Here is a 13,718-nt window from a genome sequence, read left to right on the forward strand (position 1 = left end):
TTATTTCCTACTGCAGAAGAGGAGACCATACTGAACACAAAGTTCAAGATTTGATCTTAAGGTAGGCGAACCATAAAGAAATTTAAATATGCAGCTCTAGAAGGTCTTCTGTGCTAAAGTAAAGGCCTTGCTAAGGAAGGATCTAAATCCTGAGGTCAGGAATGTGAATATTTGAGTGGACATGTTTGAGAACACTGAACCCACATTGCCTTAAATCTTCAGGCTTCCAGAAGTGATGGTCTCTCCTAGTCCCCTTTATTGAAGTCCATCATTCTCACACTGCTTGGGTAAAAAAGCCCCACCTGAAGCACATGCTTCACAAGATGATGTGTGTCCTCTTCAGGGTCTGTCCTGACTTTTCCTCATTGCTTCTAGACCAGTAATATGGATCAGACTTCAGGACTGTAGGAAAATTTGAGATCCCTGTAGGAAGATATAGCTTATTCATTGAAAGGGCAGCAAGATACAGTCAATATGTTCTAGCAGGAATTTGTGGAACTCATATATCTTAAAGGTATTGGTGGGGGAAGGGTGATTTATTTAAATGGTAGCACTGTCACATAATTTAAAATTTTATGTCCCTGAAAGGGTGCAATAGAAGCGTCCACACAATGGAATAAATTAGCTAAAGTTGCCAGAGCTGCCTCACATCAATTGAGGAAAGAAAAAGACTTGTGCATGTTGAGTAGTTTCACTATTTATGGCTGGAGTATCCATTATCTGACTGTGTTCTTTACAAGGCTGTCCCTTTGCTAAAGTTCTAAGGAATTCATTACTGAAAAGAGCAATGGAATCACTCAGAACCTCAGGGGAGTCTGTCCTGTGTAGACAAGGTATGATGGTTGGAGATGCTGCCATGGAATTGGGCTACTTATTGCCAAAGGAAATGAGATTATGGAATAGAAGAAGCCAGATGGCTATCTTTAATAGTCAAGTGTAAGGTGAATACAATTACTGTGATGTGTACAAGGGCATATTGGCAACCAAGGTGTTTTGGCCTTCAGGAATCTATAGTGATGCATAACTAATCACAATGTTCATAGTGGGGAGATAGATAGGCAGCCAGTGAGCCATTATTTCTTTACTAATAATGACCCTGAAACATGATCAGGAAGAGGCGAGCAAAATGCTTATATTAGCTGCCACAAGGAAAACCCACAGTCCCATGTCAAGTTTCCAGATTTGAGCTAGTTCTAGGACCCGGAGTCCATCTCATTAGGGGGAAGCTAGTTGCCCTTGAGGAAAGTCCTACAGTCACATATAGTATTTTCAAAACTATTACTCAAATTCTTTCCCCAAACTGTTAATTTATTAGACTAAATGGACACTAAGAAAATAAAAATACTTAGATGTTTTGAGGGCTATTATGCACAGGGTCTGAGCTGAACCCTGGTACCTGGGACATAAAACACCATCAAGTCCTCTTGGGAAGGCAGTCTCATGACACCCACCACTATTGCATCAATGCCTCACCTATATATATTCACACCTGGGGCCTCCTAGAAAATTTCCCATGATCAGCTGATGGAGAAAGATAAAGCCCAGGTTCAATTTGTAATTGAGTTTTCTAAGTTAGTAAAAGCTGAAAAAGCCTGATGATACACTACATTTTTACTCAGGGGTAGCTTCTAGAGATAGTGAGGAGAAATCCTCCCAATGGACAGAAATTTGAGTGGTATACTTTAGACCATCAACTTTGTATGGAGACAGAATTGATCCAAAATAGGGTTACACATGAACTCTTGGGTAGTGGAAAATGGCTTAGCTGAATGGTCGGGGGCTCATAAAGAGGAAGATTGGAAGTTGGGACAAAGAACTCTTGGGAGAAGGAAAGTGGATGGATGTATAATTGCTATAGTTTGCAAAAGGAAATCAATTCTCTTTATGGCTCAACTTCAAAACCCCTCATTGCTTCTAGACCTACAAATGTATTCAAATCCCTGAATGATTGGGGGATCAGGTTGGGGAATGGGGCAACTACAAAGTGCAAAATGAAAGAAGAGGGCTTATAGTCAAAATAAGATTTTGCTAATTTGTATTGGGAAAAACTGGGGAATATATGTGGAAATAGACTCTGATGGTTGGACCAGGGAGAGAGTAAGATAAGTTTGATCAGGCTGTGTTAATTGATATGGTGCCTTACCCAGGATTCTTTATTAAGCCAAAAATAATTTTTTTTAAACCATATTGTTGAAGACACCTGTCCCTGGCAGTCTGGGTATAGGTGTGAAGAACTTCATTTCTAACCTTTTGGATCTTATCTTTTAGATTTTTCCATGACCACACCCCACTTTAGGACCATCATAACCTCTTTGTTTTTAAACACTGAAAACATATTATTTTCCCTAGAAATTATGGTACATGATGTCTATTATATTTTTAGGGAAATCAGAAAGCAGCATTAAGGGGATAAAAGTAAACCTTGGGGTGATATGCTGATTCTGTGGCAGAATATACCAAGATTGAGTAAAAGTGTAGATAATCGAGAAAGTGAGAGATTCTCGGTGGTGGTATCACATTGTCACAAATGTATATACAGAAGACAGGTGATGCATGAATAGAGGACATTGCCATTACCAGCCTGTAGCCAAATTCTGGGCAAATTTACCCTTTGCCTGGTTTTAATTACATGCTAAATGGGATCATTGTCATTGCCTGCACTTTCTTCTATAGAAATTCTTAAGCAGTATTTGAGTAATTTAGGACAGTTAATCTCAGCCCTTATTAAGAAAGCAGTAGAATAAAGAGTGCAAGTCTCTTCTGATTCTGTCTATAGTATTCCTACATGGCTTATAAAAGACACTGCACAGCTGACTGCTGACTATTGAATTTTAAAAGTACTTCCATTGATAGCCTTTGCTATGCTAGGCATGTGGACAACATTTCAAGAATTCAGCAGGTTAAAGGTGACTGGTTAGCTAAAGGTGACTTGGTTTTTGTATCCTATTTTGGAAATAGAGTCAAGTATAGAGTTCATCTTCATGTGAGATGAACTCCATAATGCAATTACTGTCCTTCTGTAAGGGTACCCGAATTCTCTAGCATACTGTCACAACCTGATAGGATGAGATTTAGAAATGAACACTTTCAAAATAAGTTGATTCATTACATTGGTAATATGATAATTTCCTCTTTGGAAGAGGAAGTCAAGGGCACTTATAAATTATAATGCTCAGAAGTAGTCAAGGATGGCTGATTTAGGGTCAAGGCCAATCAGGCAAATATCCAGGAATATCCCAAGCTGAAGCCTAGAGGGATATTTGACAAATAGTAAAGAACAAATTACTGTCCCTTCTGGGTCCTGCTAATGAGAAAACGATACAAGGTCTTATGGAGCTATATAAATTCTGTGGACACATATACTGCATTTGAGTCCTGTCCTCTGTAGTATAGAGTGACTAGGGGGGGAAAAAGACTAAATTCAAGTGAGTTGGAACAAAGGAAGTCTTTGAGGATATGTAAAGGGTAATATACAAGGTGCACCTCTGGGACTGTATAATCTTAATGGTCCAAGGATTTTCTATGTGTATACTACTAAAACTCAGAGACTGGATTTATTAGTAGAAGTCTTAATTCTGACACTAAATGGCAGCTACTGGTATTCTGAATTAGAAGATTATGTTATAACTTGGTACAAACCATTGAGACATAGTTACTAGTATGATTTTAAGCTCTGGTGGAAACAGGTCATATGGCTAAAGGACAATTACCAAGGTATATATTTTAATATGAGTGATGTTAGACATTCAAATAAAGAAAGGGATGTATAACAGAGTTCCTTGAAAAATGTAAACATTATACTTACGAATATGCTGAAATAGAGCAAGGGCATCATATTCATGAGCAGGTAACCTTTCTCTACCTCTAGGATCAATGATAGAACACCCTTTCCTGTTTGTGAGTGATTTGAATTGTATGACTCTCTTCCCACTGACGTGTAATAGGCTGCTTGTTCCACCAGTGGGAGCTCTTGTACTGAAAAAGGACGCTTATGGAAATCTGCTGCTATTTGCCCAGTGGCTAATTTGCTTTTAGCCCAGCTATTTCCCTAGTTGAAAACGGCAAAGGTACAGACATTTTTAACAATATTTGTTCCCTCAGTACATGAGCATAGAATGTCTTTCATTTCTCTGGGTCGTCTTCACTTTCTTTCATCAGTGTTTTATAGTTTTCAGAATACAGGCCAAAAGACCTCTTTGCTTAAGTCTATTCCTAGATATTTTGTTATTTTTGATACACTTGTAAATGAGGTTGTTTTAATTTCTCTTTCTGCTGCTTATTAGTATATAGAAACGCAACAGATTTCTATATATTGATTTTTTATCCTGTGACTTTACTGAATTCATTTACCAGTTCTAGTAGTTTTTTTGGTGAAGTCTTTGGGGTTTTCTATTTATAATATCATATCATCTGCAAATAGTGTAAGTTTTACTTCTTATTTACCAATTTGGATGCCTTTTTATTTCTTTTTGTTGTCTTATATCTGTGGCTAGGACTTCCCATGCTATGCTGAATACAAGTGGTGAAAGTGGGCATCCCCTATGATCCAGTAATCACACTACTGGGTATTTACCCCCAAAATACAAAAACACTAATTCAAAGGGATACATGTACCCCTATGTTTACTGCAGCATTATTTGCCATAACCAAATTATGGGAGCAGCCCAAGTGTCCATCGATAAGTGAATGGATAAAGAAGATGTGGTACATACACACACACACACACACACACACACACACACACACACACACAGAGAAGAATATTATTCAGCCTTTAAAAAGAATGAAATCTTGCTATTTGCAACAACATAGATGGAGCTAGAGAGTATAACGCTAAGTGAAATAAATCAGAGAAACACAAATACTATATGGTTTCATTCTTGAGTGCAATGTAAGAAACAAAACAAATGAGCAAAGGAAAAAAAAAAAGAAAGACAAAGCAAGAACAGACTTTTAACTATATAGAACAAACAGATGGTTACCAAAAGGAAGGTTGGTGGGAAGTGGGTGAAATAGGTAATGAGGATTAAAGAGTACACTTATCATGATGAGCACTGATTAGTGGGTAGAATTGTTGAATAACTATATTGTAACCCTGAAACTAATATAACAATGTATATTAACTCTACTAGAATTAAAATACATTTTAAAAAGAAAGAAAAAGTAAAGGTAATTGTGCACAATGAGCTGAACTGAAAGCAGTGCATGGAGCAATATAAAAAGAACTGAATCTTGCTCCAGATCAAAGTCCTAACTGACATAAAATGCTATATAAAAAAGTGTGAGTATTACAAACCTTTCGTCAATAGCCAAAGGCCCAAGGGGTATAGCTAATAAATATTTAATGGATGAATAATAAAGAATACTGTATGTGAAGAACACAACTATGGAAGGCCTGTGAAATTTCAGAAAGAAATTAAAGTAGATAATATTGATACTCACCAAAAGAACCCAATTATTGTTTCAGAGAATGGGAATGCCAAGACGATGTCTTGGTCCACTGCCTGTAGGTAGCCACTTGGATACATGAAATGAGGCATGGTCATGTCCAAGTCATACAATAATGAGCTTACAAAAACATATTCCACTGTCATCCACCAAAGTCACTAATGTGGAAGTTACTAGTATAATTTCCTGAATGTTAGCAACAAATAAATCCCTTGAAATTGGCCTCAGGAAAGTCCCCCAATAAAGGATTGACCAAAGCAGACAGGTGAATGACATAGGGTCACTACTAATGTTTCTGAAGGATTCAAAAGGATTTTAACAAAAATAGACATTATTTCTTACTCTTTAACAGAACAGCAGCTAGAACACCATTAAGGTCTTAAAAATAGCCATTTTATGTCAATTTGGAGCCATAAGCTACACCTCATTGGATCAAGGAACACATTTCACCATGACTATTATACAAAAATGGGTCAAAAGAACACTTAACACCTATGGAGCAGTGACTTAATTGAACAACAAGAATGGGAAATTTAAACATTTTTATTAAAGACATAGTAAGATCATAAAGGGATTCCTAGCTGAGTTGGGTGAATGTATGCCTCATGAGAAAATGAAGAGTGGTAAATGTAGAACTCTTTTAAAGAGAAATCTGGATATTGGGAGGGTTTTTTGTTGTTGTCATTGTTTTTGTTATCAGCTCCAATGTCCCAGGCCCTGGACTACATTTGCATATTTGAAGTAAAGGGGACATAGCTTCTCAAAATAATCTATCTACTATTCTTTTGAATCAGACTGCATTTATTCCTAAGGTAAATCTGGGTTGAATGTTGATTTTGCCTTATGCATCAAAAGTAGAATTGATTGTAAGTTCCACCCTATAATAATCTTATGATGATTTACCTCTCCAACTCTAACATCTCTCTCTGGGGAATGGATAAGGAGACGTTTTGATGAGGTTCCTATTGCTACCTTATAAGATTTCTTTTTTTTTTAAAAATCATTTATAAGATGCAGCATCTTCTACCCCTTTACTGTCAGCCTTTCTGTACCTGATATTTAAGGTGCAACTCTTCTAGGTAGCATTTAGTTGATAATCTCTTTTAGTAAGTGAATTTGTCCATTTACATTTAACATAATTACTGATGTAGTTGGATTTAACTTCCCACCTCACCACTGTCACACCTGCTCTATATTCCTTTTTCTCCCCCTTCTTGCCTTCTTTTGGATTTATCCCCACCCCCCTTTTATTTATCACTCTATTCTTTCCTTTCTATTAGGAGGCAATCTTTCGTTTTAATTGTTACCCTGGATATTACCACATGCATCCTATAAATTAGTACTTTTACCACTTCCTGGGCAATATACGGATCTTTGCATAGTTTTAACACTTTTTACCCATCTCTAACTTTTTGTGTTGTTATTGTCATGTATGTTGATTATATGTATGTATATACATATACATATATGTATGTGTGTATATAACCCTCGAGACATTATTGTTTCTATACAGATCAATATTCATGTAAACTTACTCACATATTCAAACTTTCAGCTGCTCTTAATTCACTCCTCGATTTCAATGTTCCCAGTTAGGAACATATTCCCTCTATATAAGGAAATCCTTTCAGTATATCTGTTGTAAAAGTATACTGGTGCTAAGTGTCTTTAGCTGTCATGTGTCTGAAAATATTTCCCTTTCAATTTTTTTGAAAAGGCAGACTTTTAATAACTGTTTATATTACTAGGTTAAGTCATGAAGTTACAAAGTAATTAGAAATTTTTGAGAGTATTATTGTTTAAAAAAAAGGTCTCATTCATTATATATGCAATGTCTAGTATTTTGTCAATATACTACTGTTCAAAAGGTCCTGGCCAGAAAAAATCCCAAACAAAACACTCAATCCAATGTTTTAAGTCCCACTTTGTTAGTTAAGCTTGTGTGCATTTGAGGCCTCTTAAAAGAAAAGAGACACAAAATCAAACAATGCTTAAGCTGTCAGCCAGACAGGGAGACCAAGTAGATTTTTTCTGGGTTACTCTACTTGAATTATTATTGGTCAATTACTCAGCACAATAGATCCCTAGAGAAATGAAAAATCAACATGGTAAGGAGGTCACTGCATTATTTGGACTGCATGTCATAATTATATTTAGCAAACTCAGATAGCCACAATAAAAATAGCCTCCATCATCTGCAGTTATGAAGATAACAATTCTCCATCTTCCTTTTTATTTTTGCTGGACAACAATACAGAGCTGATGAGCTATAAGTAATACTGTTTTATATAATAAAATACTAGATTTTTCCATTTATGTTTGTTAAGTGCTTACTGTCTGACTCAAGGTTAGGCTTGTTAAATGATTAAAGGCAATTTTATTACAGCAGTATGTACTTGTATCATTCTAAGAGAATAAAAGGCATTGAAGAAACAGCTTTTATTTTTGTTTACAACCTGTAAAATTGAGTTATTTTGCTGATGTGAAATAATAATAACTAATTTTAGGACAACACTACCTTATGAAAATGCCATATGCCTGCTTTTTAAATGCATCAAAATTATAGCATGTTCTATCTCAGACTTGGCCACAGTAAAATTATGCAAACAACTGATTGCTCAGCTGAAACAAAAGGTTATTAACATGTTGGGAACAAGCTGGGAGCTGGGAGCATATAGCTAGATGAAAAGGCTTTTTATTTAAAGGCAAAATATCCCAAGTGGCCCTCTGGCACAAGCAGTTTCTACTTTTATGCTCAGCAATGCATATGTGATCTTCCACCATTAATTTCGTCCTTTTTAAAGGGCTGATTTGGACTGACTTATTAAGAATGATATCCTTAAGAGAAAACTCTTTCTGTGGTGAACATGTGATAGGTGTGCAGAAGATACAAGTAAAGAGGATAGTGAAGAAGTCAGATATGTTTCACTTATTTGAAGGTCAAACCAGCTACACTGTACACCCTGAAGACCTTCTCAATGTTGCGGACATAGGCAGCTGCTTTCAGGTTCAATCCTAGGTTATGCTTTGTGGCTGTGTACATGATTTGCCTGGCAGAAAACCCCACAGTGTAAGGTAAACCAGAATGTAGTGTCTTTTTTCTCACATACTCTGTTTTGGAACCCTCCTGTGGATATCACCATGAAATGTTTGATGGTGCTTTCTAAATTTTCTTTCTAAACTATCTTGAACAGACATGAGAAAGCCGTAGCTAGAATCTCTTTCATATTTAAGGTCAAAGAGCCATAGCTGACTACAAACACACACACACACACACACACACACACACACACACACACACGAATATTAAGCAGGTTTTACATTCAGTATGGAGCCTGATGAGAGGCTCAATCTCAGGAGCCTGATATCATGACCTGCGCTGAAATCAAGAGTCGGATGGGTGAGTCAACTGAGCCACCCAGGTGCCCCATGATTTATAGTCTTCAGTCACTCAAAGTAAGATACCATCACTTCTTCAGCATTCAAGTATAAATCAGGAATAACCATAATGTTCCTCTTCAGCAAAATCTTATCAGCTTCTAGAGTTGTTGGTTCATTGGGAGCTTCAGCAATGATCTTGGCTTTTATTCTGGGTGCACCAGACTTGGTTACCTGCTTCTCATTGGCAGTAGGGATGAGTATGTCAGTTTGCTGGAAAGATGCTTCCTTCCTAGAGCTTTGCCTTGGAGAAACCCAGAATTGATTCATGTTGCAATTTGACTTAAAAGTTTTTAAAAAGTTTTATTTATTTTGAGACAGAGAGTAGGGAGGGACAGAGAAAGAGGGAGAGAGAATCCCAAGCAGGTTCCACACCGCACTGCTAGCACAAGGCCAGACACTGGGCTTGAACTCAAACTGTGAGATCATGACCTGAATGGAAACCAAAGCACAAACTAAGAGTCCCATGTTTAACCGACTGAGCCACCCAGGTGTCCTGATCCATGTTGCAATTTCAAGTCTTCTAGTTCCTTTTGGTCAATGCCATCTGGATTCCATATGCTCCCATTATATTCACCACACCAACACATTTAGCAAATTTATAATGTGAATATAGATTGCAAAATTGCCAAAGCCCTAAATAACAAATGTTTTATTTCCAAACCCTGGTGTCATTCCAAAAATGCTCATGGAAGAAGGTTCTCTGAGGAAGTTTTCAATCCCATGTAAAACACTGGCCATTAGCAGAGATGTCAGTGGATGAGACCCCGACAGATGGATTTACCAGCATGTGCATTAATTTGTATGTCCTATGATGCTGGCATAAGTGTCAGTAATCTAGGACATCTCTCGCTCAGATTGCCCATGTCTGAGGAAGGCATATCAATGCCAGGACCAGTAAAGCCCTTTTTTGTTGGTTCCATGGTGAACTCCCTTGTGATCTTTTTCCAGTTCCTTACTGGTATAGTTCTTGGGATTAATCTTAACACCAGCGTTAGCACCCCAAATGGCACATCAACCACAACACATTTAGAGTTATAAGGGAAGCCAAAACTTTTACTTTCCCTACATTCACATCTTCACTGTAACGGGAGAGTGTAGTGCTGGCGGTGCGGGGCCTCATAGCCCCAGGTGACCTCTGGGGAGCTGTTGTCTTTTGGGATGGGGACAGGCATGCTGAGCACATAGCTGCAGGGCCTGATGATTCGCAGGATGCCACGCACCCTGTCCAGCTTCCTCTCCTCACTTCCCTGGTTCGGGATGTGTGCAGCCAGCCTGTCCTCCAGGATGTTGGCCTCACCGTCGAAGAAGCTTTTCACCACCTTGAAGAGGTCGGGCGGTCCTCACAGCCCGACGCCTCCATGCTGTCACGTGGCCTGGTGGTTGCGCAGGCCCGCGCAACTGCAGTGTTTCCGGGGGCGGCACCAGCTCTTGGAGGCCCAGGGGAGGGGTGCCCGCTAAACTTCCGGCCTTCCCGGTAGTCTCCTTCCCTCGCGCCGCCCACCGCCTGACGGGGAGGAGTCGGCTGCACGTGAGAGCTCTTTGGAAGGCAGGCCCGCCCAGGCCAAAAAATGGAGGCGCTTAACCCAGGGCCCTTTCTTGCCCCACTCTTGGGTCGTCCCTGAATGGAGAGGGGGTCTGCAGGCTTAAGGAATTCAGCCCACCCAGGCAAGCTGGGGGTGCTCTGAGGCGTGGGGCGCGCCCCCCGTGGAAAGAGGGCTGCGAGCCCCGGAGGTGGACCTGAGGCTGTGCGGCAGCGGATTCTGAGGGCCTAGATGTTGGGAACCAGAGTCACACCGTGTGTTGGCCTCCAGACTCGCAGGACCCTCCCTCTGTGGAGAGTGACGGGTGGGAAGGAAGCCAAGTAGGGCCCCCTAAAGCCCAAGCCCAAGCCCAAGCCCAGGCCCGGGCCACAGTTGGTTGTGCCTACAGGTGGTGTTTTTTTTTTTTAAAGGTATATTTGTCCTTTGTCTCCGTCTGTTCTAAAAATTCTTTGTCTTGGGTTTTCAGTAGTTTATTTTGAAGTGCTGAGGTGTGGTTTCTTTTGTATTTATCCTGCTGGAGGTTCGTTGTAGTGATTAGCCAACTCTCATCTTCAGAACCACAATTAGGCTTTGTAATGTACATGTTCTGGAAAGTATATTTGACAACAGACTTCTCTTAGGTTCAGGCACTAAGGGGAGACTGCTTGCTGTTTCTGTTAACACCCCAGTAGTAGCTGGGGTTCCACTTTCCAGCTTTTTGCCCCTAGCTCTAAGGATGTTAGTTACTTCCCGTAATTACTACCTCTGTATCACCATAATGTGCCCTTTTTGTTTGTTTTTTCAAGTTAGTAAAGGTACTGAGCAGAACTCAGTGATTTATCTCTTACATATAACACCCAGTACTCATCTGGACAAGTGCCTGCCTATATTCCCATCACCCATTTAACCCATCCCCCTACCCACCTCCCCTCCAACAACCCTCAGTTTGTTCTCTGTATTTGAGTCTCTTATGGTTTGCTTCCTCATTCTTTTTATCTTATTTTTCCTTCCCTTTCCCTATGTTCATCTGTTGTGTTTCTCAAATTCCACATAGGAGTGAAGTCATATGTGTCTTTCTCTGATTGATTTAACTTTGCTTAGCATAACATACTCTAGTTCTATCCATGTTGCTGCAAATGGCAAGATTTCGTTCTTTTTCACCACCAAGTAGTATTCCATTGTGTGTGTGTGTGTGTGTGTGTGTGTGTGTGTGTATACACACACACATGACCATAAACATCTTCTTTATCCATTCATCAGTCAATGGACATGTGGGCTCTTTCCATAATTTGGTTATTGTTGATAATGCTGCTATAAACATTGGGGTGCATGTGCTCCTTTGAATCAGCATTTTTGTATCCTCTGGATAAATACCTACTAGTGCAATTGCTGGGTTGTAGGGTAGTTTTATTTTTAATTTATAAAAATGTTTATTTTGAGAGAAAGAGAGTGCACTCATGAGCAGGGACAGGGCAGAGAGAGAGGGAGAGATAGAATCTCAAACAGGCTCTACACTCTCAGCACAGAGCCTGATGCAGAGCTCACACTCATGAACCACAGATCATGACCTGAACTGAAATCAAGAGTCAGATGTTTAACTGACTGAGCCATTTTTAATTTTTTGAGGAATCTCTATACTATTTTCCAGAGCCAAAGTCAGGTGTTTAACCCAGGCACCCCTGATGGTTTTTAAAAACTTGTTTTGTTGCTGTAATGTGTTCTGCTTATTATTTTACTGATGTTATGACAAATTTTCACTCCTGGCATTAAATTCTATGTTGTATAACTTTTAGTATGTTATGGTCATTTGTCTAGATTTTGTTTAGGAAGGAAAGAGTTAAAAAACTACCCTTTCTGTCATGTAATATGTGCATTTGTATGTTCAAAGGCTACCATCTTTGATAAAATCCTAAATACTCCTTTTTTTGTATGAAATAATTTTGGATGAGATGGCTTTTTCAAGTCTGGAGAATAGCTATGTTTAAATTATAGACTGTGAGGACCATCTAGATCACAGGATATTAGAAACAAAAGGAGCCTTCAGCATTTTCTAGTTATGCCTCATTATTTACAGGGGAGGAAACTGAGGTCCATAATGCAGAATAACTGAGTTAAAGTCAAAGTGGGTTTATGACCTTATAATTCATATTTTCTTCTAATCTACAGTGCTGTTCTCTGAACCAAACTTGGACATCTGATCACTATATCCCTCTACCCAGTAAGAACCGATAAAGTAAGTGTCTTTTACATCACATTTATTTTACTGGTTGGTTGGTTGCTGTTTTTTTTGCTTGGCAATTGTGATGTGCTTGGGTCTCATTCAATTTCGAAGTTCCCAGGTGCAGCCACAGATCCTGATATCTCTGCTCATGAGCATCAGTTGCTCTTTTGGGTCAGAGGTGATGTCGGCCGAATAACTTTTTTTCAGACAACCTAAGCTGTGCGCTAGATGTCATTGTCACATGAATGGAAATAAAAGAAATTTGGTCCACTAGGCAGGTGGCACTGCCTTCATGATCCTATATCAAGATATGTAACATGAAGTAAGGGAGGTGATCTGGCTGTATGTCGTAACCCGATGGCCGGGGCTGCTCGTCCCTGGCGATCGTGATCTGCGGTACCTGTTTCTTCTGCCCCGACCCGGCAGGGCGGAGAATCGTCCCGGGTCCTTCTCCTGAGGGAGGGAGAGAAAAAGGGGGCAGGAGAGGGAGACACAGAGAGTAAAGACAGAACTCACGGTTCTCCGATCAGGCGAAAGAGCTCGTTTATTCAAAGAACTGTTCTTTATATAGTCTTCAGGGGGGGAAGACAAGGCAAGCTGACCTAGGCAGGCTACAGAGTCAAATGCATATCAAAGAAGTGCCCCGACTTTGCCTCAGCAATCTTGGGGGATGGAGAACTAACACTGAATACGGTTTTGATCTTTTGTGTGCCTTGGCCACTCCCGTCTAGCTCAGCAAGACAGTCGCCAAAAGTTATTTTGACCAGGAAATGGCAATCTCCAGCCTCCAGATGCAAATCTTGTTTACTGGCTCACTCAACGGAGGGATAATCCTTGCCTGAGGCAGACAGAAAACTTGGCGGGCCCCGACTGTTGTATACCATCTTTCTATGCAGTGTTCACTCTTTGCTGTCTTTCATTGCTGCCCATGTGGTACTGAAGAGAAAGGATGCTGCTCCCTGCCTTAATTTCTGAACCAAATTGAGTTTTGAATGATGACAGAGGTTTTGTAAGTGTATGTGTTCTTTCAGAAAGATGTAGTCTTACTGCCAAAATATTGGAACATTTTGTATATTTTGCTGATATAT

General features: G+C 39.6%; 1 long non-coding RNA gene and 1 pseudogene across 1 annotated transcript in view; both read right to left on the reverse strand.

The window, feature by feature from the left end:
• Positions 1-8,377: 8,377 nt before the first annotated feature.
• LOC115305227 lies at positions 8,378-12,603 on the reverse strand (annotated as a pseudogene).
• A 44-nt stretch (positions 12,604-12,647) lies between these two features.
• LOC115304535 overlaps positions 12,648-13,718 on the reverse strand; it is a 26,956-nt gene continuing 25,885 nt past the window's right edge. The window contains exon 2 of the long non-coding RNA XR_003914482.1: positions 12,648-13,083. This is a non-coding gene — a long non-coding RNA (uncharacterized LOC115304535). The remainder of the gene's footprint in view (positions 13,084-13,718) is intronic.

This window comes from Suricata suricatta, chromosome 10 (assembly GCF_006229205.1).
Source record: "Suricata suricatta isolate VVHF042 chromosome 10, meerkat_22Aug2017_6uvM2_HiC, whole genome shotgun sequence".
NCBI classification, from domain to species: Eukaryota; Metazoa; Chordata; class Mammalia; order Carnivora; family Herpestidae; genus Suricata; species Suricata suricatta.